Source organism: Lepidochelys kempii, chromosome 2, assembly GCF_965140265.1.
Source record: "Lepidochelys kempii isolate rLepKem1 chromosome 2, rLepKem1.hap2, whole genome shotgun sequence".
NCBI classification, from domain to species: domain Eukaryota; kingdom Metazoa; phylum Chordata; order Testudines; family Cheloniidae; genus Lepidochelys; species Lepidochelys kempii.
Window position 1 is genome coordinate 239,184,630 of NC_133257.1, and position 26,067 is coordinate 239,210,696.

At 43.8% G+C, this 26,067-nt stretch overlaps 1 protein-coding gene across 3 annotated transcripts in view; it reads left to right on the forward strand.

The window, feature by feature from the left end:
• The window catches only part of JCAD (junctional cadherin 5 associated), a 192,417-nt gene that overhangs the window by 98,811 nt on the left and 67,539 nt on the right, over positions 1-26,067 (forward strand). For 2 of the 3 annotated variants that reach the window (XM_073334369.1, XM_073334372.1), the window contains exon 1: positions 10,267-10,301. The exons of the other annotated variant lie outside the window; for it this stretch is intronic. The gene's annotated coding sequence lies outside the window, so the exon portion shown is untranslated. Of the gene's footprint in view, positions 1-10,266; positions 10,302-26,067 lie in introns of those variants that run through there. 3 annotated transcript variants of the gene reach the window in all.

Genomic DNA, 26,067 nt, shown 5'->3' on the forward strand with positions numbered 1-26,067 from the left:
AAGCAAAAATTGACCAAACTGCTGAGAAAACAACACCCGGGACAGACAGGAGGTGGGTAGCACTTAGATTTCAGTGGGCAAGGTTTCACGCAGGAAACAATCAGGGAAATGCATCTGGGTGCTGTTCCCAGCAATTCTACTGACCTTCAACAAGTCACTTCACCTCTCCGTGCCCATTTGCTTTCCTGGTTTTTTTTCTGTCTTGTCTATTTAGACTAAGCTCTTCGGAGCAGGGACTGGCTCTTACTGTGTATTTGTACAGTGCCTAGCACAATGGGGCCATAACTAGAGCTGGACAAAATTTTTTGACTGCAACTTTTTTCAGTGAAAAATGCTGATTTAGTGACATTGAGCAAAATCATGTCAATTTCATCACATTGTTTGGGTCAGGAAAAATAAAACAAAAAAATTCCAAAAAAATTGAAACATTTTGTTTCAGCGGTTTCAAAACAAAGTTTCAGTTATTTGATGCAAAATGGCTCTTTGTTTTTAAATTTCCTTTAAATTTTTTTTTTAAAAGTTGAAAAGCTCAGAATCAAAACGAAGCACTTAGTTTGATTCAAGATTAAGGCTTTTTGGTTTCTTTGTTTGTTTTTAACTCTTCAATTTGCCAAACATTTTTTAAAAAATCACTTTGGGGGTCAACCTGAACTTATTTTTTCCCTGATTTTTTTCAGAATTGCCAGCAAACCAAAAGCTTCATTATTTGTACAGCTCCCTCCTAACCTCATACAAATGATTAATAATAAACTGTAAGGACAGATGGGTAAAACACTTATAAGAAAAGGGAGAGAGCTTGGTGGACTAGCTGCAACACAGACTGGGAGCTGAGAGTTCTAATTCCAATTTGCCGTCATTCAGGTTATTGGCAAAAATCTTATCGATTTCCACAGGACTGCACAGAGGTTCTGAGAGACCTGGGGCAAAATCTGAAACATGGAGGATAGGTCCATCAATGGCTATTAGCCAAAATGGTCAAGGATGCAACCCCATGCTCTGGGTGTCTATAAACCTCCGACTTCCAGAAACTGGGATTAGACCACAGGAGATGGATCACTCAATAATTGCTCTGTTCTGTTCATTCCCTATGAAGCATCTGGCAATAGCCACGGTTGGAAGACAGGATACTGGACTAGATGGGCCACTGGTCTGACCTAGTATGGCCTTTCTTATGTTCTTACCAGGCCCCATCCTTCCAAAAAAAATTACCACTGAGGGAAGGACCAATGTAGGGTGGGGAAAAATACCGCTCTGCACTCAGTCGCAGCTCCTGGCCTATGGGGCTGGGTCCGACTTCCTGCTCCTGGTGTTGCAATCTGGCCTTTGGGGTCACAGTGCCATTCAAGTTTGGCCTGGCTACCCCTCGATCATAGAGGAGCAAGTGAGTCAAACTCATATGCCAGGTTACAACTGTCCCTTTTGCTCCCTGCCCCCTTCTGGAAGGCCCTGGATTTCAATAGGAGTAAGAACACGTCTAATATCTAGTAGCCTCCATCTATCTCAGTTTCTCCATCTGTACAATGGGTATAATAGTGCCTTCCTCACAGGGCTCTAAGAACAGGCAGGATTGAGATTCTGAACACACTGTCGGGCCAAACTTGCCCTCTTCTTGGCAGTTGACTCTATTAACGAGGTAAATAATAATACAACCTAAATCCCAGCCCAACCCTTCTCCCCAGGCTTTCCTCTCCTCCTGTGGAGCCTCTAAACTCTGAGAGAACTTCAGCTGCCAGCTCCTGGCTCCACATCAAGGGACCTGGAAGCCCTTGAGTCCCTGATGCTGGGGCAGTCTGCATGCAGGCTCCACTAAAGCCGCTGACCCTATAAAGTCCTGGAGTACCTGATCCTGGGACAGTCCCCCAGGCTGCCAAGGAGACGGGCGGGTGAGCTGGCGGGGAGCTAAGCAAATTGCTGAGAGGAAGCTGTCTGTCTGGCAGGCAAGTTTTGAAACCTGCATGTATTCCCTCAAAAGATTCACCAAAATAGACATATTTCCACCAAACATTTCACTTCTGACATTTTTGACAGATAAGCGTTCTGTTGGAAAATTTCTGATGAGCTCTACAAACACCTAGACGCTGAATGACCTATAAACTCTTCCCACCACTATTAAATGGGCTGGCTCCCCACAATTCCATATAGGGGATCAGTGTGAAATAATAGAACAACACTAGCCCTGAAATGTCTCAAAGACAAGACCTCCAAGTTATAATAGTCACCATTCCATGTAGATTGTTTGGACTTCCTCAAAAAGTGAGGAAAGCTGTTATGTAACCATAACTATAAGTCACAGGTATGTACAGAACCTCCTTGTCCAGAAGGGGAATGCAAAACTTAAACAGGATATAGGTAGTTCATGCCACCCACCTCTAAAAGTAATAATAAAGTACTCACAGCTGTCCAGGACCATGTGCCAAAATAAAACAGGAGCTTTTTCAGCATATTAATATTAACTGAAATCCTCCCACAAATAGGGAGGCACTTCTGGAACAAATTACAATAAGGAACTTATAATAAGGTATTGTTATATCAAAAAAATTAGGGCCAAGTTATCTTCTCAAGTACAGGCAAATCCAAGTCTTTGGTCATTTCATTCCTTGAATCCAAGAGCTCCCCTTTTCCAGACCTGTGATCCATGATTGAGTCCACGACTTCGCCTCCTTAAATCCCTTTGTTTCCTCTACCTAACCAAGTGAGCTGTAGCTCACGAAAGCTTATGCTCAAATAAATTGGTTAGTCTCTAAGGTGCCACAAGTACTCCTTTTCTTTTTGCGAATACAGACTAACACGGCTGTTACTCTCAAACCAAAGTTGTTAGTTATTGTGCACCCTTACCAGAACGCCCCCTTTCAGCATTATGCTGTGCAGCAGACACATTGCCTCAGTTTCCTCACTCTCTTCCTGGACGCCTAGCTGCCATTGTCTTTTGGGTTGCAGAGACGTAGCCCTCTGACTAGGTCTCCTACTGTTCTACCCTTCTGTGGCAGTCAAAGTCCAAAACAAGCATAAAGCAACATAAACGCTTCTCATTCCTCTGGGAGATCTGCTAGGCACTGCCCTGGTCCTTAGGGTACAGCTCACTGCAGAGTTCACTCAGGTGATTAGCATCCAGCTCAACCTAACCCAGCTGTGAGCAGTCAGCCACTGCAAAGCCAGACCTGAGTTACTATGTCCTCACTGGTGCTGCACTCACCCCTATGTATCACTAGAAGTTCTGGAAGCATATGCCAGAGTTCTTTGTGTGGCTGAGGGTTGAAATGACAGTCTGGACCTATACATAGAATGCTTCCACTGACGTACACAGGCAGAAATTGTGGAAAAACAACATCGCTTGCCGCATAACCTAAGTCATGCAGAACGCAATGCCATCCACAGCCTCAGAAACAACCCTGACATTATAATCAAAGAGGCTGATAAAGGAGGTGCTGTTGTCATCATGAACAGGTCTGACTACCAAAAGGAGGATGTCAGACAACTCTCCAATACCAAATTCTACAGGCCACTTTCCTCAGATCCCACTGAAGAATACACTAAGAAACTGCACCATCTACTCAGGATACTCCCTACACTAACACAGGAACAAATCAACATACCCTTAGAGCCCCGACCGGGGTTATTCTATCTACTACCCAAGATCCGTAAACCCAGGAACCCTGGTTGCCCCATCATCTCGGGCATTGGCACTCTCACTGAAGGACTGTCTGGGTATGTGGACTCTCTACTCAGGCCCTATGCCACTAGCACCAGCTATCTTCGTGACACCACTGATTTCCTGAGAAAACTACAATGCATTGGTGATCTTCCAGAAAACACCATCCTAGCCAACGTCGATGTAGAGGCTCTCTACACAAACATCCCACACACAGATGGAATACAAGCTGTCAGGAACAGTATCCCTGATGATGCCACAGCACAACTGGTTGCTGAGCTCTGTAACTTTATCCTCACGCACAATTATTTCAAATTTGGTGACAATATATACCTCCAGACCCGTGGCACCGCTATGGGCACCCACATGGCCCCACAATATGCCAACATTTTTATGACTGACCTGGAACAACGCTTTTTCAGCTCTTGTCCATTCACGCCCCTTCTCTACCTATATTACATTGATGACATCTTCATCATCTGGACCCATGGGAAGGAAACCCTGGAAGAATTCCACCATGATTTCAACAGCTTCCACCCCACCATCAACCTCAGCCTGGGCCAATCTACGCGGGAGGTCCACTTCCTAGACACCACGGTGCAAATAAGTGACGGTCACTTTAACACCACCCTATACCGAAAACCCACTGACCGCTATGCCTACCTTCATGCCTCCAGCTTCCATCTCGGACACACCACACGATCCATTGTCTACAGCCAAGCGCTGAGGTACAACTGCATTTGCTCCAACCCCTCAGACAGAGACCAACACCTACAAGATCTTCACCAAGCATTCTCAAAACTACGATACCCACACGAGGAAATAAGGAAACAGATCAACAGAGCCAGACGTGTACCCAGAAGCCTCCTGCTGCAAGACAAGCCCAAGAAAGAAACCAACAGAACTCCACTGGCCATCACATACAGTCCTCAGCTAAAACCTCTCCAACGCATCGTCAGTGATCTACAACCCATCCTGGACAACGATCCCACACTTTCACAGGTCTTGGGAGGCAGGCCAGTCCTCGCCCGCAGACAACCTGCCAACCTGAAGCACATTCTCACCAGCAACTACACACTGTGCCATAGTAACTCTAACTCAGGAACCAATCCATGCAACAAACCTCGATGCCAACTTTGCCCACATATCTACACCAGCGACACCATCACAGGACCTAACCAGATCAGCCACACCATCACCGGTTCATTCACCTGCACATCCACCAATGTAATATACACCATCATGTGCCAGCAATGCCACTCTGCTATGTACATCGGCCAAACTGGGCAGTCCCTACGTAAAAGGATAAATGGACACAAATCAGATATTAGGAATGGCAATATACAAAAACCTGTAGGAGAACACTTCAACCTCCCTGGACACACAATAGCAGATTTAAAGGTAGCCATCCTGCAGCAAAAAAAACTTCAGGACCAGACTTCAAAGAGAAACTGCTGAGCTTCAGTTCATTTGCAAATTTGACACCATCAGCTCAGCATTAAACAAAGACTGTGAATGGCTAGCCAACTACAAAAGCAGTGAATGGCTCGCCAACTACAAAAGCAGTTTCTCCTCCCTTGGTGTTCACACCTCAACTGCTAGAAGAGGGCCTCATCCTCCCTGACTGAACTATCCTCGTTATCCCTAGCCTGATTATTGCTTGCATATTTATACCTGCCTCTGGATATTTGCACTACATGCATCCGACGAAGTGGGTATTCACCCACGAAAGCTTTTGCTCCAATACATCTGTTAGTCTATAAGGTGCCACAGGACTCTCTGCCGCTTTTACAGATCCAGACTAACATGGCTACCCCTCTGATGCTTGTGTGGCTGAGCCACTCTATGATCCTTTCCCAATGAATTGTGGAAGAATTTGTCTGTCCTTCTACGCACACAGGGGGAATTGTGGGAAAGCAGTGGAGGACTATCGGTACTTGAGTAATTTAGCCTGCATCCTCACTACAAAGTGAGTGGGTTACCGGCCTGAGTGAAAGCAGCACCTGCGCTCTAGCCTATACCGCCAGCTAGGCCCACTAGCTTGGGTTGACAGCACCACCAAATTCAAGCGAGAGGTTTTGTGTGTGGACAGGAATGGGAATTGGGGCAACACTAGAGCTGGGCAACATTTTTCAGACAAATAGTTTGATGAAAAATGCATTTTCAGTTTACCTGAAACTATTCATAAATTTGACATGAATATTTTTGCTACTCACAAAATTGGCTGGAGGAGGAGAAGCAGCAACTACCCTCTTATAACCTTTATTGGTTATGGAACTCACCTGGGGAGCAGGAGATCCAGGTTCAAATGCTCCCTTTTTTGGATTAACCAAATATTCAGATTTGGTTTGACCCAAATGAATTTTTTTGTTGTTGCAATTTTTCAGAACTGCCACTGAACTGAAAAATCAGGTATTCTCCCAGTTCCAGTCAACACCAGAATAAGAGCCTGAAATAACCCTGCAGTAAAGACATACTCTAAGGCATTCTGGGGAAAGTCATATATTTTCCCTATCAGGTTCTCTAAACTGCTTTATTTTGCCAAAAGAGCCAGCTAAGCAAGCAAAATTCCCACCTTGCTTTGAACAGTCTTTACACACCATAGACAGGCCAAATGTACCCCTTTTCCTTCTTGGTAATTCCAATTACAGAACAAAACATAAACCTCAGCCCTGGGCTACCCTACACATTTATGTCGGTTTAACTATGTCACTCAGGGGGTGTGGAAAGCATGAAGCCTGTTTGGTGTCTATGTTTTCCTAGTGCTTGGAAAATCCACCCCCCTGAGAGATGTAGTTGTACCGACCTAACCCCCGATGCAGACAGCACTATGTCCCATCGGGCTACTCCCATCAACATAGCTAGCACCTCGGGGAGGTGGAGTACCTACACCGACAGGAGGAGCTCTCCCATCTGCATAGGGAGCGTCTTCACTGAGTGCTAGAGCAGTGCAGATGCACCACTGCAGCGCTTTAAGCGTAGACAAGCCCTCAGGTCTGAACATTCTCCTCAAGCCTGGCTATTCCTAGGACTTTCCTGCAGGACTTTCTCTGTGCCAGTTGCCTGCTTTCTCTGCCCCAGAGAGATTCTCCAAACCTTCCTATAACCTGATAGGAACTGCTGGATAGCATGAATCAGACAGAATTACTCTGCATCTTTGGATGGGGGGTCAAGCACCAGATCTGGGTTGTTCTGGGTTGTGGAGGGTCACAAGTGAACCCAGATCTGGTTGCTCTGGGAAGAAGGATAAAGGAGTTTGAGGCGCAAGTGGTGTTCTCGTCCATCCTCCCCGTGGAAGGAAAAGGCCTGGGTAGGGACCGTCGAATCGTGGAAGTCAACGAATGGCTACACAGGTGGTGTCGGAGAGAAGGCTTTGGATTCTTTGATCATGGGATGGTGTTCCATGAAGGAGGAGTGCTGGGCAGAGACGGGCTCCATCTTACGAAGAGAGGGAAGAGCATCTTTGCGAGCAGGCTGGCTAACCTAGTGAGGAGGGCTTTAAACTAGGTTCACCGGGGGAAGGAGACCAAAGCCCTGAGGTAAGTGGGAAAGCGGGATACCGGGAGGAAGCACAGGCAGGAACGTCTGTGAGGGGAGGGCTCCTGCCTCATACTGAGAATGAGGGGCGATCAGCAGGTTATCTCAAGTGCTTATATACGAATGCACAAAGCCTTGGAAACAAGCAGGGAGAACTGGAGGTCCTGGTGATGAATGGGGTTGGGGGAGAGAAAACCTTTTGTAGTAATAAACACCCATTTTTTCATGGTTTGTGTGTATAAAAACATCTTCTGTATTTTCCACAGTATGCATCCGATGAAGGGAGCTGTAGCTCATGAAAGCTTATGCTCAAATAAATTGGTTAGTCTCTAAGGTGCCACAAGTACTCCTTTTCTTTTTGCGAATACAGACTAACACGACTGTTACTCTGAATCCTTTTATCCTGTTTGCCTTCTTCTCCCAGCTATTCATCTGGTGACCTAATTACCGGTCTGTAATGTTAGGGTTGGATGGGAGGGGAATAGCCCTATGAAAGTATGTAAAGGGCACTTTGCTTTGGAAGCAGCATGCAGCTTTCAGGTCTGTACTATAATAGCAGCACAGTGCCAGATGAGTGACCATTTATAGCCTATACAACCCAAGAGGGAAAAATTAATAACCTCGTTATCAAGGCATGTGTCCTAGTTGCAGATTCAGGCCATTAAGGCACAGGTACACATTTAGATTATGCAGAACTGCACCAGCCAGGTGGAACTTTCAAACAGTGTCATAAGTCAAAACGTGCCTCTGAGAATCACAGAATGCAGGGGATGAGTCTGTAGTGCCCTCCCCACTTTCGGAGGGTGAGGCTCAGAATCCCAGACATCTCCAATAGCTGGCGTGTAGTCAATGGACCTTTAGTTCCACTTCTATCCTACTGACTTTTGAGTGACTAGTGCTCATGGGGACGCTAGCAGGGAGAGACCTTGGGCTGAGGAGATTATAGGGACTGGCTGCAGCTGTACCTGTCCTCTGTGCAGTGGATATAGGAATGAGAAAGCTCCTTGCACCCTCTCCCATTTTGAGGCCCTGCACAGAGATCAGGAACAATCAAGCCCACACTGTTCCAGAAATTGTCAATGACATGGGTTTTCCTGTGACTGTGGTAATAATAAAGAGGTGTCTGGATTAGGAAAGGGATAGATTATGTGGAGACTCACTGGGAGAAAATGGAGAGAGTAGGATGGGCCATAATAGCAGTATCACAAAATCCTACATAAATTTGGGGCTTCTGATCATTTTATTTTCTTGTTTAGATGTATGACTTTGCCTAGTTCACACGTCAAATGCTTAGGGTTCCAATAGCCTCTTCTGTTCCAAATGCAAAATTGGTGTAGCCAGAAAAAATTAGCTAAATTGCGTGAGGCTGGCTCAATCATAAGAAGAGAGGCTTCCAAGGAACATACAGAGTGCTTGGTGCAGGAAGTAGAGTTGGTGAGTCAGAAGGTGGCACTTCCTATGTTTATGGAACAAATGCCCCAGCATGTTATTAGTAAGCATTTTGTCACTAGACAGCTCATTTGGATGAAATGTAAAACAGCTCTTGACCGCCGGGGGTCATTAGGGAGGCACTTGGGCTTAATCCTCAGCCATCGTAAATCAGCATAAATTCCAATGAAGCCAGTGCAGCTCTGCCAATTTACACCAGCTGAAGTTTTGACCCCACATCCCTCATTTCATTTTCACAAGAGTTAGGGTATTGATCTTGATATATTGGCCAAATTCCAACTCAGGTAATTACAGTACTTGCTGCTTGCTTAACGCTACTGTAGTTTCAGCTGGCTATGCTATTCCCCGCTTCCTACCCTAAACTTTGGGGTAGTGTTCCTGTGCTCTATTAAACAGCTTCCGCATTTCACCCCAGTAGCAGCTATATTTTAGTGGTGAGTGAAATGATATCTGCTGATAGTTTACAAATGAGTCAATTATGCTTGTAAAGCACTTAGGAATGCTTTGGGATGAAAAGCATTATGTAAATGGAAGATGATATTATTTGTAGATCTCAAGTTTACTCAAAATGGAGCCAAATTTCCATTCATGGTGTTTTTGTTGTCAAGGGCAGATTGGAGTGTATTCTTGTTTTCACTGTTTTTTTCCCATGTGAATGATTTGCCTCTGTTAAGTTCAAAATTCAAGGGCATGTTTTATTTACAAAAATGACTTTCGGCTCAGAAAGGAGGCCTATTGGCTGCAATTTTTGTAAATCATTGCTTTTGAGGTGAGCACTGAAGTCTGTCACTTAGCCCATGCCAAACCATGATACTTTACCACTGTGTCTGTTATGAGAAACCAGGCAATGAATAGAGATTTTCAGCTTGATTTTTTTAAAAGTTTTGTGGGCACAAGTTTTTTCCTGCATTTAATTGTGATTACAGCTGTCTGTGAGTGCAAATGAGAGTTTCAAGAGCTCTCATTATCTCCTTGCTCCTGCTGACACCTATGCACCTACAAAACTGGAGAGCCTGGGGAGGCCCCTTTACAAATGTTGCTTTTTATTCTAAAAAGATGCTGTTTGCCTTACTGAAATATTACATCTAACTATGTAATTGGCATGGACCATGATCAATCAAATTGCTCTGATGTCTGATGAAACACATCCTAACAGGTGTTGGGAACATTACTGTATAAGGTACTGTACCTTGTATAGGTTAGTCTGTAGAGTTCATCTGTTGTGTCTCACTTGTGTCAGTATCTAGCATTCCACACATGCCTTTTATTTAGGAAAGAACACAAAAGTATGTTATCTTATTCCTCTGGAATTTTCCACAGTTATTTAACATGTTAGTTTAGTCATAATTGGTTTGAGGGCTCTTGAAATTTATATCTCAGAAGTTCTTATTTACATCAGGCTTAGAGTAGTTAATTTCACTTGAGGTAAACGTGAAGCATTAGATTGCAAACGTACCTAATCCATCTCTCCTCCCCCATGACCAGAAATCCTGTGGTTAAAATAACACAGCCTCTATTCAGAGCACAAACTTAGAGCCGCTGGCTGAAGCAGACTTGGGATTTAGAGAACTCTCAGCAGATGAGTCTGTTAGGGTTTTGATGGGGTTTTTTTATCCTACTTCTGATCCATGAGAGGAAACCAGGATCTCTCCTGTTTGCATGCAAGGTAAAAATTTCCTGCAATCTGTGTATCTATAGCTATGTGTGTGAAAACTGCAAAAATGTTGCTACTAATAGAGCAAGAAGCATTTGGCAAATGGCTTCACAATCTTTAACTGTTAATCTGGTCTTGTGGCTATTTCAATACAACAGGAGTGAAATGATGAAACGATAAGCTTACACTGAGAGAGGAGAGCAGCACGGATTCTCTGTCACATGGAAAAGAGGCTGAGTGTTTAGGGAATAGATAAAACAGGGTTTGGTGCAGTAACAAAACTGGATTTTATTCTGTTCGAGACAGCCTAATGCTAAACTAGAACCTGATCTGTTTTGTTGAATGTTAAGTGCAGTCACTCCCAGGGTTGTCTGACCAGTGTAATCTCCATGCAAAAGGCTAAAGCTGTGCATTCTAGGATCACACTGGATATGTTTACAGTGTATAGGGTAGTGCTATTAAATAACAACAGAGCTATTATTCTGGAGTATTTTTGATGCAGTGTTGCCAGATAATTAAGTGCCTTTATATTAGCTGTGTTGCTTTCCAAGACACAGTGTAGTAAAAGATCACCTCTTTCTTGAAACCCTATTTGATTCTGAAATGCAGGCATGAAACATAGTGCTCCAAATAGAGGTTGAACTGTATTCAGAGGTTTGAACTGTACAGTTGTACCTGCCCTGCTTCTCCTCCACAGTTTAGATCATCACAGATCCTGGGCATGAAATCAGTCCTTAGGGTCTTCATTCTTGGAAATCTGCGGTCACATCATCTGAAAATACTGGCAATGTCCATTACTGAGATAATTGCTTGTTCAATTTGTTTTCATGTTGCCACTCACTAGCTTGCCCCATTCCCGGGCTTTTTGTGTTCTGCCTAACTGCACACAACACCAAACAAATGCTGTTACAGGTGGCACTCTGAATCCTCCAGCCCATTCACATTTTGAGGCGTTAACTTGCCCACTGCCCCCTCTCTTCCAGTTCATCCCTTTTCTCTGTTTGATAGCTGCTAGAATGGTTTTTTACATAGCTTCAGCCTGTGGGCTGTATTCATACAATAAGTGGCCGCCACCTGCCCTTGCTATCCCCAACATGCATCACCTCCCACAGTATGTCCTGAACTCCGCTGGTCCTAGGGAGAAACAGGGATAGCAAAGTCAGGGTTCTCATGCCACAGACTATGCAATGCCACTATAAAGACACTGGGTTGGCAAAGCCACGCACATCTTTAAAACTGACAGTGCCTCATTGTCTTGGAGAGAGAAATGCAGCTTTTATCGCTCCATACCACCGCTCGCTTTGTGGTATGGAACACAGGGAACTATAGTGAATACGCATGCACAGCTTTCAGTGATACCCATGAACAGTAAGCCATATTAAAGAGGCAGCCAAGAGGAGAGTGAATATTCTCAGGACAAAGAAATGTGGTTAGGCAGCAACTATAAAATTTCCGTATAGAAAGTCAAGCTGATGTCATTTTAACTGTACAGGCTAGTGCCAAGAATTGTAAGTTCCGTATCAAGATTCAGAGGAAAAAAACCCCCACATACTCACAATTTGTTCATGTGGAAAAATGAACTTTTATGGAAGATATTTATGGGAACCTGCCAGAGGAGTATGTGTTGTATTATTTTTTTATTGATAATGATACATATGTTCAGAGAACCATTATATTTTACTGTAAACTCCCTTTACCCAAGAAAGGAGAAGCTCAAATGTGCATGAATGTTATGGAGGGAAGATGGTTTCAGCAAAACTGGTTGATATATAAGCAGAGCTGGCAGGGTAAGAAGAACTGTTAAGGGCAAAAAAGACTTATTCATGTCCTTGAATTCACGTTTTCTCCCAGTGACTTTGGGAAGATGCACATGAAATGAATAGCATTGCCAGCCTTTCTCTGGTTCTACTGTTTGAATGTTGTGATATATACAGCACCATAGATGGGCATGGTATGAATGCAGATGATTGAAATGTAAAATGGAGGTCCTGACCACTTGGGGGTCCCACCTACTTTCCAACATAGGTAATTAGGTTCTGCCTGTCTAAATTCCCCCTGGGAATTCAAGTTGTTGGGCATCTTTCACTTTCTGCCCTATCCTGTTGTGTAGTTTTATGCACTATTGAACAGCTGCTGTGCCTCACCACAAAGGTGGCTGTATACTAGAGGTGTACAGAGATAGTTTAGGCAATGCTGCCAAACCTTCAGCTGAGGGGGCCTTGGATTATGAGGATCCCAGCCCATCAGAGATGAGTTGAAATGTCGCGGTGATACTTGTGGCTTATGTTCCAGTGACGTGTTTTGTGGAGAACAACCTGCTGTGCACTGACTGAGAGTTCTGTAGGGATAACCTGAGGAACTGAGATGTCTCCCTCTTTATTGCAGCACTGCCTGACCCACAGCACAGCTTCTCCTTCCCCCTATTTAAGAGGACACCTCCATCCACCGTTCTCCTTACTCCATTTGCAAGCATACATACCAGTTCTGGACACATTCCCTGTGTTTGAACCCTCCCCTGGTGCAGGCAGTTTGAGGGACAGAAGTCTGTATAATCTGACCTAGCACAAAGGAGCGCTGGCTTTGAGGCTGAATCAGTTACTGCTTCTGAGTGCTCTGAGATGCTCATGTGAAAGCTACTAAAGAAGAAATCATTATAGTATGTTCATTATTAGTGTTGTTTATTTACTATCTACTGGGTGAATGTGGTGCTCAGGAAGGTGGTGGACTAATATAACAGTTGGATTATAGTCCAGGAATGTGATCACCATTGTGCCTAGTGCAGGCAGGTACAAGCTTCTTCACTTGGCTCTAGAAGAGCATCTCACTCCTAACCTGCAACACTTGCTGTCCCAGTCCTTTCATTGTTAGTATTAACAGTGCAGTAGCTGGCACATATGACAAACATCTCTCAGGAACTCACCTGACACCATCCAACTCATTTTTATTTCTAACCCAGTTGGGATTTGAACTCAGCTCTTACTGCACTGCTTACCCCAGATAGTTATTCTTTATATTTGGTTTGCTACAACCCATTCGGTTATTGTTTAAACCAATAATTACTGTAGTACTGTTATTGGGGATCTGGTTGGAGAGTTGGTATTTGCTGCAGAGTAATGGACATGAAGCTAATTCTGCAGTTCCTCACAGAAAAATCCCAAGGCACAATTTAGAGCAGGGTCATGGCTGCTCTAAGTTGCTCAGGCTGCCCAAATCTCAGGGGCTGTTCCAGCAGGGCAAGGATTCCCAGGGCATGGGGACACTCTAGCCATACCCTTTTTCCCCACCCACACCCCCTCCACCACAGACTGGGGGGAAGACAGCATAAAGGCCATTACCCCAGGCATATTCCACCTGGCGATTTCCTCATGCTGGAAGATTATTCAGGCAGCTTGGTCTGCCATCTGTACAGTGGCTTTGTGCTAGCAGACTGGTACAAAGAACTGCAGCAGGTGTCAGAATCTGTTCCTGTGTTATGATCAAACCAGTGAGATGAGGTAAGTGAAATATGTGATGAAGAATTCAGATAACTGCAGAAAGGATTTTGTCTCTCAAGGAATACAGTCTTAGGTGACAATACAATCTCTTGTAACAAATTTTCTTGATGTTCCAAACAATATGTTTCTATATAAAACACATCACACTCTATAATAAGCCTCATGTTATCTTCACTAAACAATGTGTACATTTGGAGATGTGAGACCCCTAAAGAAGTTTATAAACTTCAGGGTTAATACAAAAAAACCCCTGATTTGTAAGACTTGGTTTGTTTTCTATTGGCTTGTGATTCAGTTCCAACTGAGGAGTGAATAGAGGTCTGGTAACAGAGAAAGAACAATACCTGGCCTTACTTTTTCATTAACAGTAGAAGTAGGCAGATAGATAACTAATTATTAGACTCCCACTAAGTGGGTGCTTTAGGTATGTGCTTTCATTCTTGTGATTTTGGGTATGTCTGCATTACAATTAATAACCCCCAGCTGGCCCAGCTCAGGCTAAGGAGCTGTTTAATTATACTGTAGATGCTCGGACTGGAGCCCAAACTCTGAGACCCTGCTAGGTGGAAGGGTCCCAAAGTAGGGCTGAGCCCGAACATCTCCACCGCAATTACACAGCCCCTTAGCCCAAGCCCCGTGATCCCAAGTTGGCTGGCATGGGCCAGCTGCAGGTGTCTAACTGCAGTGTAGACATCCCCTCAGTTACTTGTATGTCATACTGTTCTGAAACGTGAGGCACCCTGTGAGCCTGTTGTTTCACTGTGTGTCAAATACTTCAAAGCAGAGAAGGCATCTAGAAGACGTATCAGGGAAGGTTGGAGAATTCCCTTGCTAGTGATGCTGGGTGAATTTAGGAAGGAAGCAGCAATGAGGAACAAACCACTGGGCATAAGCAGTGAGCGGAATTTGTGTCAGTTCTTAACTAGTGCTGTCCAACGTACCAACTCCTGGATATCCATCAGATGTTTATCTCCTGGACTGTTGAAATTACCTGGTATGTTATGATGGTATCAGTGCAATGTAAATGTAGTTGCACAGAAGCATGTGTGAAGACAAGGGGTTAATGTACTACCTCTTGTTTGAGAATATGTAAATCGGTAAAAATAAGCAGACATGACCTAGAGCCACAAAACGTAGGGGATAGTTCTTTGCACTCTTTTAATGCCTCCCTCATCCAAGGGCTGATTTCAAATACCCCAAAGTCCTGTTCAGATCAGGAGCTGAATCTAGGTGGTGTGATGGGAGAGTGGGTGTTTCACCACTTTAAAGAGATAAGTCCCCTCTGGGAAATTCAGATCCAGATGCTGGTTTTGATTCTGAACTCCCCTAAAGTTTTGGCCCATTTTTAAAATTACATGTATAAATTGCCAGAGCAAATGTAAGTAATAGAATAGAATATATGCAGGGCGCTAATCACATCAAAAGCACTGAAGTTTTGGTGTCTGGTCAAAGCCTCTTGATACAGAAATGATATTCCCTTTTACTTAATAGCGTGGCGTCTTGGCAGTGTGTTCCATTTCTCTCTCTCTCTCTCTGTCTCTCTTTCTCTTATTTTGCAGGTACTGAAGCTTGGCTGTTTATGCTCTTGGCATTTTCTACCTGCAGGGGAAAAAGTGCCTCCTTTTGTTAAACCTCTGATGTTAAACTTTGCACTGTGCTGAGTTACGCTGCCCAACTCCATGCGGTGCCCAAAAGGGGCCATAGGAGCCTAACAAACATAACTCTTGTGGTTTCCATCCCTGTGCCCCACACAGATCACAAAGGTTTTAAAATGAAAATGTACCTAGAACTTCCAGTCCTTCTAGCATCAGGGGCAATCACCAAGCCATTGTCAAAGAGCTGCCACAACACATGATGGAGCATAACTTGACATTCCTCCTTTTGCCCCTCCCCCATCCCATGCTCACTCAGAATGTCTACCCTGAAACCTGTAGTTCTGAGTAGGGACTTGTGCAGTATCCACTGTAAGTTAACTATCATCTGTGACAGCATTTCACACTAGTGGCTAAATTCTCTGTTTACGTACACCCTGGGCAATTTTACCAATTTAGACAAAGTTGAAAAGGGTGTATGTCGGCACAGAACGGGCTTTATTTACTGTGTACTAAACTTTGCTGCAATCACTCACATATACTTCAGTGAAAAGTAAACATTAAAATAGAAATACTGTTGTCAATACTGCATCTTGAAGAAACACAAATAGCCTCCTCCATCTTCTTTATTCCATGATGAAGATCTCTCTCTCTCTCACACACACACACACTTTTCACATGTTGAAACAGTCTACTTTTGACTCACACAATGCACCCTTCCTTTGGTAGGAACCTCCTTTAAATATGAATCAAGACAAAATAATGTCCACTAAGCCATTCCTATTTTACCCATGTTATTTTAGTGGATCTCATTTTGTAAAAGGTCTGAGATCTTCTTATTGATATGCAGATCATGCCAAGGGGCTGCCACAATCACAATGCAGAGTGTCACACAATCTCTCAGAGTCAATTTTTGCAAGTTTTCCTATTGGTATTATTGCTGTCCCAGAAATTAAATATTTTAATGACTTCCAGGAAGAGGAATTGTTTTGGTCCACAGTCAATTATTTCTGAAGACATGCAGTGCTAACAGCATGGGTTCTTTTTCTCTTGTCAGTAATAAGCAGTAACTCTTATAAACTTGTGTGAAAATACAAAACATCTTTATCAAATATTTGTTTTAACTTAAAATAACTGAATTTTAAACCAAATTTGATTAAGTAATAATTCTTCAAGAGAGGGATCATCTAGTGTTTTTTTTCCACAGGTCTGGAACGTCAGGACTGAGTTGTAGTCTGAACTGTTCACGTTGACTTCTGTAGTCATGTGTAGAACACTAAGGACCAAGAGTCAGATGACTAAAGTGAGGCACCTCAATAAATGGCCTGATTTCAGAAATGCTCAATACTCACAGCTCTCACTGAAGTCAACACAAGCTCTGTGTGCTCTCTGTTCCTTGCCTAAAAAGGCCTAGATTCACAGAAGTACTTAAATGCCTAAAGTCCGATTTAGGAGCCTAGGTCTGGTTTTAGGTTTCTAAGTCTCAGTTTTAGGCTCCACTGTGATTCACTTGTAGGTGCCTAAACTCACTTGGTGCCTAAATTGTTTCAGCAAAAAGCTTCCTAGGCAGCTGTGTTTTTGCAAAAAAGGCACAGGCTTCTAACTCCAAAGAGAGTCCCAGGTCGTGAATTGCTAGCAGAGAGGCTGCAGGGAGATGCCTATATCTTCATGGGAGAGGCAGGGCTTAGCAAACACCCCTCTAGTTGGCATCTGCCACTGATTAGCTTAGGCAGCTCCCTGCCTTGCATGTTGGCTTTTGTGAATTTCTGTCCTGTCTTTCTTGATTTTACTTCCTTAATCATCCACCATTTTGATGCAAACAAGCAGTGACAAAACCTCTGCAAACATAGATTTGGGGTAGAAAACTGATTCTTCACTTTTAAATGGTAGAAGAGAAGGAAGAGACACAGGATTATGATCCATCACCTATAAATCAGCCTCGTCTTCTTGTTCTAGGCCATTTGGGTTTAGTCATTATGGCAAAACAATGGAAAGAGTCCATTGCGTCTCTGAATCATTTTTTGATCTTGTCCTTCTGTGGTTCGAGTTCTTTCTTGTTAATTACATCAAGCCAGATTTCCACAGAAACTACAACAGTAGTGTCATCAGTCTGCAATCTGTCAAGCCCCTCTGAAACCTTCAGTTGCTTCTGTAAACTTAGTGTTTTTCTGTAGAGTCCCTTGTGCGCTGTTTGAATCGAAACCCTTCTTGTACTGAGTGCAACTCTCAACATACTTATGGTAGTTTTGAACTAACTGAAGAGACTCATTCTCCAGACAGTTCCACTGAGTGTTATCAGGAGAGATGGGGTGTCAGTCAACCTTTTCATTCAATCAACCATGAGCCTGATGATGGCTGCAGAAGCATTTTTGAATTTGCACAATGCACTGTAACACTGCATTAGATATTACAGTTTTTCCAATAAGGTTAATATATTATGCTGAACATCTAGACCTCAGTAGTTCTCATCCTTTTCATTCTATTTTCATTGACTGAGCAACTGCAAAAAAACCTTTTGTCATACTGTTCTCTAAATTACTGGATGGCATCTGTGGCAAAATGGATGCAATGTTCCACAGTTTAATTTCAGATGTACAATAAATACTTCATTACCTCAATCCATTAAGCAGAAACACGTTTTTCCCTGTTAGGGAACTTGTAGCCATTATTCAGCCATTCCTCATGTTCAGCCAACCATCCTGCATTCGTATCAATGTTGATTCTTTAGGCTCTTCCTTTAATTTTCCGCACTGTCTTCACTTGCATCACGTAGTAATGGGCTTGTGAGTTTAAATCTGTCCAGAAGAATATATCCAGGGAGAAGGGCTTCAGTTATTTCTTTAAATTGCTATTTTGTGCTACATTATCTGAACAGTACCTTATTAACACAAATGAAGCTTAGAACTTTTCTTTCTTTTCAAGTTTAAGTCTTTGCCTTTCTGTTGTTTTTATAACATAGTTTCCAGACCAAGAGCATGTTAAGGAGAGCTGGTTGAAAATCACTATGGTCATGTGACTCCCCTAGTGCATCACAGTGGTTCAACCAAGGGGTAGAACTGACTAAAATGGGAGCTGTGAGTGCTCAGCACTTCAGAGAATCAGGCCACTTGTATTTAGGTACTTAACTTTAGGCATCTATGCTTGAAAATTCTGGCCAAGGCGTTTAAAATTAGAAATTAGAAACCATTTTTGAAAATGAGGCCTCAACCTATCCGCTTCATTTTCCCCATCTGTAAAGCTTGGATAATAATAGTTGCCTAAGGAGCTGTAGTGATGAATTCTATAGTATCTGTAGAGCTCTATGAACATGGAAAGCTGGATAAGTGCTAATTATTAATTATTATGTAGTCATTCCAGTCAAATTGAGACTAAATTATCCAAACACAAACCCAAAATATATATATCAGTCTTGCTATTTTCCAAATAGCATCTAGCAGCAATCTTGGCACTATAAATTGTTTACACCGAACCATGGGTACTTTAACCGTGTAAGTTATTTAATATCGTTTTGTCAGTCAGATAAGGAAACATTTTGAACAGCTCCTGAACTCCAAAGCAAGCTACAACTGCACTAGCAAAGCATATTGCTGACCAACTCTGAACTGATAGGTTGCCCTGACTTATACCCTGTGCAACCCCACTAAAGTTAATGGAATTGTCCAGGGTGTAACTTGGGGCAGTATTGGCTCATTGTGGGTTATTTTTTAAATTCCTAACCCTTTTAGAACTAATAAGATGAACAAGCCAATTAAAGGTGTTCACAACAGAACCACTTTCCTTCAGTTCTAAATACTATACTGCTGTGAGACAAATCCTCATAATCCTCTTATCCTGAATCGGTCGTGTTGGGGGGCTCTGCAGCATTAGGGATGAACAGAATCCCTGCATGAGTCACTATTACAACCTCAGTGTTCGGACTCCAGTGTGGGCTCAGATACCACAGCAGGAAGAGCAGTGTAGGAAAAAAGAGGGTTTGGGATCCATATTGCTGCAGATCCTCTGCATAATTGGACACCCGTTCCACTACCTTTGCCTCCCACATGTCTGTGATGGAAGGGTGGATTTGTTTCTATGAACTCAAGCGGTGCTGTTATGAACTCCATTGCCTGCTAGTTTTAGTGACAGGCCATTGTGCTTTTGAAAATGCGCCAGTTAAAGAGGCTGATCCAAGCTGTGTATCTGCAGCATTCAAACTCCTGTGTGGTTTAGGATGGTATTTTATGAAATATTTCTTGATATTTCCTATGACTATCTGATTTTTGTTCCTTTCAGGATTCAATGCATTATACCAGTTCACTTCCCTATACAAAGGGGAAAGGGGATCATATTACAAGCAGGAATGCTTAAGTCAAACTCTCTGAGCCTTTCCAACAGCAATTTGTTTTGGAACTGAGTGAGTGAGGAGGAGGGGAAATGGGAAGACCACCAAGACTTCAGTATGAGACATGCTATTCCACTTTCAGGGAGATGTAGTCTGGGCAGTCTGCAGATAGGGGTTGAGTCTGCTTCCATTGAAATCAATGGAAAACTTTCCTTGACTTTAATGATGCAGCACTGAGCCCCAAAACATTAATTTAAGGCCTGATCTGAAAAATATGACCAGTCATTGGGCTGGCAAGAGAGAGAATGACTCTGTAGTCCAGTGGTTAGGGCACTGTGATCCTTCAGGGTTGTGAGGCACCTTACTACCATCTGCCCTTAGCGGGAGGAAGCCTGTCTATGGCTGCGAGGAGTCAGCTCCCTAACTTGATTGGCCACAGGCAACACAAGCTCTCCTCTCGTCCTATGCAGGCTCCACTGTCCCTCTGCGGGTTAGTGATAGGTACCTGGAGCCCTTTGAGCATCCGCCTGGGGGGTCCTGCCCCTGCGCCACTGGACACTCACAGTGTCACTGCTCCCAGAGAAGCAGTACACCCCAGCTTATCAGTTTTATCTCCAATCACTGCTCTGTTTAACACACAGCATTTAGATAGGTTTATACACAGGTGCTGACTTTTCCTTTTCCCTGGGGGTGCTCCACCCCTGCTTCGCCCTGAGGCCCTGACCCCACTCCACCCCTTCCCCCAAAGCCCCATCTTGACTTTGCTTCTTCTTGCCCCATCCCCCAAGGCCCTGCCCTCACTCCACTGCCTCCCCCAAGGCCCTGCCCTTGCCCCACCTCTTCCTGCCCCCCTCCGTCCCCTCCCTGAGGCCCCCGCCCACTCGCCGCTCTCCGCCCTCCCCCAAACCTCTCCCCGAACCGCCAAACAGCTGTTTGATGGCAGCACGGCCCCCATTAGCTGTTGGGTGGCAGCGCCCCACCATCAGCTGATGAGCGGGGGCGTAGAACAGCTGTGCCTGGTGGGTGCTGAGCACCGACGGAGTCAGCACCTATGGGTTTATAGTGAAACCCAAGCAAAAGGTTTATTTAACAAATTGATGCAAATGATAGCAAGTGGAAGTGTTAGACGCAAAGGGGTACATATTAAATAAAATCATAACATACATTCTAGAAGTTAGATTTATTTAACTAGATACTTTTCATGTCTTACAGAGCAAAACTCACCCCAAAGTCCTTCCAGGGTTTTCAGCCAGGCCTGGCTGTGATCCTTTTTATATGAGACAAAACACGCTGCAATATGTCCCTTAGGTGAAGGATACTGTGTGTCTCTTTGCAATCCCAGAGATATCAAAACATTCCTTTGATCTTTAGTCATAAACAGACACCCTCCTGCTGTGTGTTTTCTTCCTGTAGATTTCACAATCTCATCAGTTTTGCATTCTTGATTAGCTGGTGGCTCAGTATGCAAATAGACTTACATAATGAAACAGGCAATACACAATGACCAGACAGAGAGATAAACATCTACTGCCCCATGCCTGAACAGAACCTGTCCAAGGCATGTCACCTCCTGGTGACCTGCCTTTAACTTCAAGGCTTTAAGAACATAATTTACAGTATAGGTCCATAAATTCTTAAATATTATCTGGTTTCAGAGTAACAGCTGTGTTAGTTCGTATTCGCAAAAAGAAAAGGAGTACTTGTGGCACCTTAGAGACTAACCAATTTATTTGAGCATAAGCTTTCGTGAGCTACAGCTCACTTCATCGGATGCATTCAGTGGAAAATACAGAAGATCTTTTTATACACACAAACTATGAAAAAATGGGTGTTTACCACTACAAAAGGTTTTCTCTCCTCCCACCCCACTCTCCTGCTGGTAATAGCTTATCTAAAGTGATCGCTCTCCTTACAATGTGTATGATAATCAGGTTGGGCCATTTCCAGCACAAATCTTTTTGTGCTGGAAATGGCCCAACCTGATTATCATACACATTGTAAGGAGAGCGATCACTTGTGCTGGAAATGGCCCAACCTGATTATCATACACATTGTAAGGAGAGCGATCACTTTAGATAAGCTATTACCAGCAGGAGAGTGGGGTGGGGGGAGAGAAAACCTTTTGTAGTGGTAAACACCCATTTTTTCATGGTTTGTGTTTATAAAAAGATGTTCAGTACTTTCCACAGTATGCATCCGATGAAGTGAGCTGTAGCTCACGAAAGCTTATGCTCAAATAAATTGGTTAGTCTCTAAGGTGCCACAAGTACTCCTTTTCTTTTTGCGAATAAAGACTAACACGGCTGTTACTCTGAAACCTCTCCTTACAGTGTGCATGATAAACACCTATTTTTTCATGTTATGTGTGTATATAAATCTCCTCACTGTATTTTCCACTGAATGCATCCGATGAAGTGAGCTGTAGCTCACGAAAGCTTATGCTCAAATAAATTGGTTAGTCTCTAAGGTGCCACAAGTACTCCTTTTCTTTTTGTAAATATTATCTGTATTTCACAATGGTTGCAATGACCAGTGGGCTACTGGCTCTCAGGAGGGACCTTATAGGCCTCCCTGTGGTGAATTACTGTGTACATACTTGACACAAGGATTCTATGCACCCCTTATGCCCTCTGGCAGTTGACAGAGGTTTTTTGGGTCACAGACACTCACCTGGGAGGTGGGAGACCCTGTGTCCCAACCATTCTTCATTACTTATCTAGACAGCTTCAACAGTAGACACTGAAGGAGCCCCACATCAGAATATCCCATAGCTCAGTGGTTAGACTGGTTTCCTGAGGGGAGGGAAACCCCTGATTCTTCCTCTGACAGAATTGGGGGAATTGAACCTGGGTCTCCTACATACTTGGCATGTGCACTAACCACTGGGCTAAAAGCTTGTGTGGAGTGAGACGAATGCATCACTTATTCCTGCAAGAAGCTGTGTAGGCACCTGCAACTAGCTGGCTCCCACTCCCGGCGTGCTAAGCCGTGCGAGGTGCCTCCCGGCAGCCTGCACACCATGATGCTCAGCATTGCAATGCCTAAGTCCCTTTGTAGATCTCACCCAGAGCCCGTGGAAGATCCATGGGACAATCTAATTCAAATACAGACCATACAGTGTAGATATATTTGATACATACAACATAGACTCAAACTTCCAGAGACTCTGGTCTCTTTGATTATTTGTTCATGGCTACAGCCATCTATATGTACCTATATTTCTATCTTGCTCTGTATACATATGTTGATTTTTAGGCAGAAGGAAAGGGAGGAAGTGCTGCATTTTAATAGTATGGAGGAAAGTGCAAAGGTGAGAGCAGAAGAAAGGTACAAATGGAGCATTTAGAATGTAGGCGGAATTAAAATACAAGTGCTATTTTTGAAGTGCCTAATGTATGGTAATAAAGCCTATAAAATTGTTCTTTACATTCAGTTAACATTTCTATGTGCATACATCTGTCTCACACATCATGGTAAAATGTTTTCTAATGTATAAAGGTATATGTAGGAAAAGTGCAATTACTGTACAGATTAAAGTGCTAGTCAGCGGACGTCCATAGAAAATAAGGGTCACATTCAGATTCCATGTTCAATTAATCCAAATGAATCTGGGCATTACCTAGTTCCTACAAGTGCCCTGGGTTACATTCCTACTGTAAAAATCAGGGGCCTGAGCAGCTATTTGCATGTGCAATCACCCAGTTTGCCCACAGAATCCGCGTAACTGCATGTAACTGTAGAGATGCATAGCACATGGGGCTCTCTCTTGAACATGTGGCCCAAAATGTATCATTCTGAACAAAGAGCTGAATTCCCTTTTCCAGTCTGGCCCACTTTGGCCTGCTCTGGTGGCACAAAGGAGCCTAAAAGGATCTCCCCACCTGAAGATTCCTCTACTGTGGAGGAGTCTCCAGCTGTACAAACCAGCGCCTGCATCACCACTTTCTCCAGCCTCCGCTGTAGGGGCCAAATCTAGTCCATGATTCCTTTCAGTGGAGATAATACTAAATCTCTTGAGGCTTTTTACTGAGTTTGTTATTAAGAAACTCTGGCTAATGAGGGATACCACTGTGGAGACAGACATGTGCTATTAACCAAATTCTAAAATAAGAGGTTAAAGAAACTTCTTGGAGACAGATTTGCCCTACACGAAGTGAATTTCTTCTTATCTTTATTACTTTCCGCCCCCCCTGAACCTGTCACTGATTTTTGGTCCATTAGTGATTTTCTTCTTGTCTCTGATTTCTCTGTCAAAGACTCACGAGGTATGAGGGGAATATTGTCAGATCTCATTCACATGATGGAAGAGGCATAAAATCCACTCCATATATCATGTGCCCCTGGTTTCCAACACCACAAAGGATTTCTTCAAGCCCTCCTCATTATCTTGTTTCATACTTTAATAGAAAAGCTAAAAGGCTGGTGACAAATAGCCTCATTTATCACATTTAATAGACTATTCTTTTAAGCCCATGAAATATACACTTTGGGACAAAGGCATGGAAAAATAACACGTCATTTGCACTGGTTTGCTGCCAGATCATATTTAAAAGTTCAAGAAGTATACAAACCAGTTAATTCAGTGTTCTCTCTGTTGCAGCATCCCTCCATTCACACAACCAACTTCTTTCCCTTCAGGTACACACTATAAAGGGTGAAAGGTTGAATATGAGAGTCCTAGATGTGCTTCATTAATAGCACTCATGTTTTTATTAGCAATGTACATATGCAGAGCAAGTGCCCTGCTATTCACAAAGAGTGGAACTGAGTCAAGGCATGGAAGAGCCCCCAAAGCAGAAGAAATACAACAATTCACTGTTCTGGGGGTGGTCAGCTCCCCAGCTTTTTATTATTATTATTATTATTTATTATTTTTTATATTACAGCCCCTAACTGAGATTGGGATCCCATTGTGCTAAGTGCTGTACAGAGATATCATGACAGACACTCCCTGCCCCAAAGAGCTTACCATCTAAATAAACAGTCAAAGGATGGGAGAGAAAATGGCCACATGCAGAGATGAAGTTACTCGCCCAAGCTCCCACAGCAGACCATTGGCAGCACAGGGATTTGAATCTTGGTTTCCTGCATCCTAGTCTGGCGCCTTGGCCATTGCTCTATGTTGCCTCTCGGGGGGGCAGGCAAGGGGAGCTGCATACTGAGCTGGGGTGTGACCTATGGGCCTGTAATGCTCATGTCCGCATGGGGTGCTGGAATAGCTGCCATTGAAGGGCCACTGCGGTGCTCCATGCTTTGCATGCAGTCTGTGGTGTGACTTATCTCCAAAACCCTTTATTCAGGTTTTTTGTGAGGGAGGCAGGGATTGCCCTTCACCTTACCAAGAATTAGCCCCTGGGCCACAGATAACATCCTCACTCTGCCAGGGAAAGGGCAGGGCTACACAGACCATTCTGTACAGCACGTGCGTCATGCTAATCTGCAAATCACCACCCAGACTCCCCATATGAATGACAACCACAGGCCTCTCCAACAAACCTCATATTAAAGGTTATGCTCAGGCTGAGGGGTCTCTCATGCAATGTAAATATTAAAGCCTATCTTCTTCCCCCACCCTACCCCATGCTTGGTGCCAAGGGGGCTCCATAGGGGCTGAGGTGTCAGGAATCTTCTCCCCTTCCTAGCCCTCTCTAGCTTGCAGGGTACTAGTTGAATGTGAAGCTGCAGTAGCTGGAGCTGCTCCCTTGTAGGCATTGGCCAGTCATTCCATGTAATGGTGGACCCTGTGGTCCTGTCCCCATTTCTCCTCTTACCTGTTCTGCTTCATCCTCCGCCAACTCCACTCCACTGGGATATGTGAGATGCTCCCACAAAACGGGGTTCCATTTCACTGACTTCTGCCACACTCCCTGCAATGGAACCACCCCAATTCCTCAACCACTGGCCCTTGAGGAGCAATCAGAATCCCACCCTAAATGAGGGATACCGGCACAACTCCTGCCCTGACCGACAGCAGTAGGATTATCCAGGCTGGTTGATAATGGCAGGATTTGGCTCAGTGACTTCTAAGGCAGGGCTAGACAGTTCTGACTCTCCACTCTTCTCTAGTTCATTCTGGACACTGGGTGTGCCTCAGATGGCAGGTCTCCAGCGTGAATTTGTACAATATTTTAGCAGTCCAGCAAGCATTAGTTCAAGGTTTCAGTTATTCTAGTTCAGATGAAGAAAATGGTGGTTTTTGAGGAGGGCAGTGAAATCCCAACCTGCAGATTTTCCTTTCCTTGTATATTTATTTTGCAATCACTTTCCTCTTATGTGTCCTAAATCTGCAGTTTCTGAAGGCAGGAGACATGTGAGGAGGGGGAGGAGGAAGATGAGAGGAAACGGCTGTATGATATAGTAGTTTTTTTCTG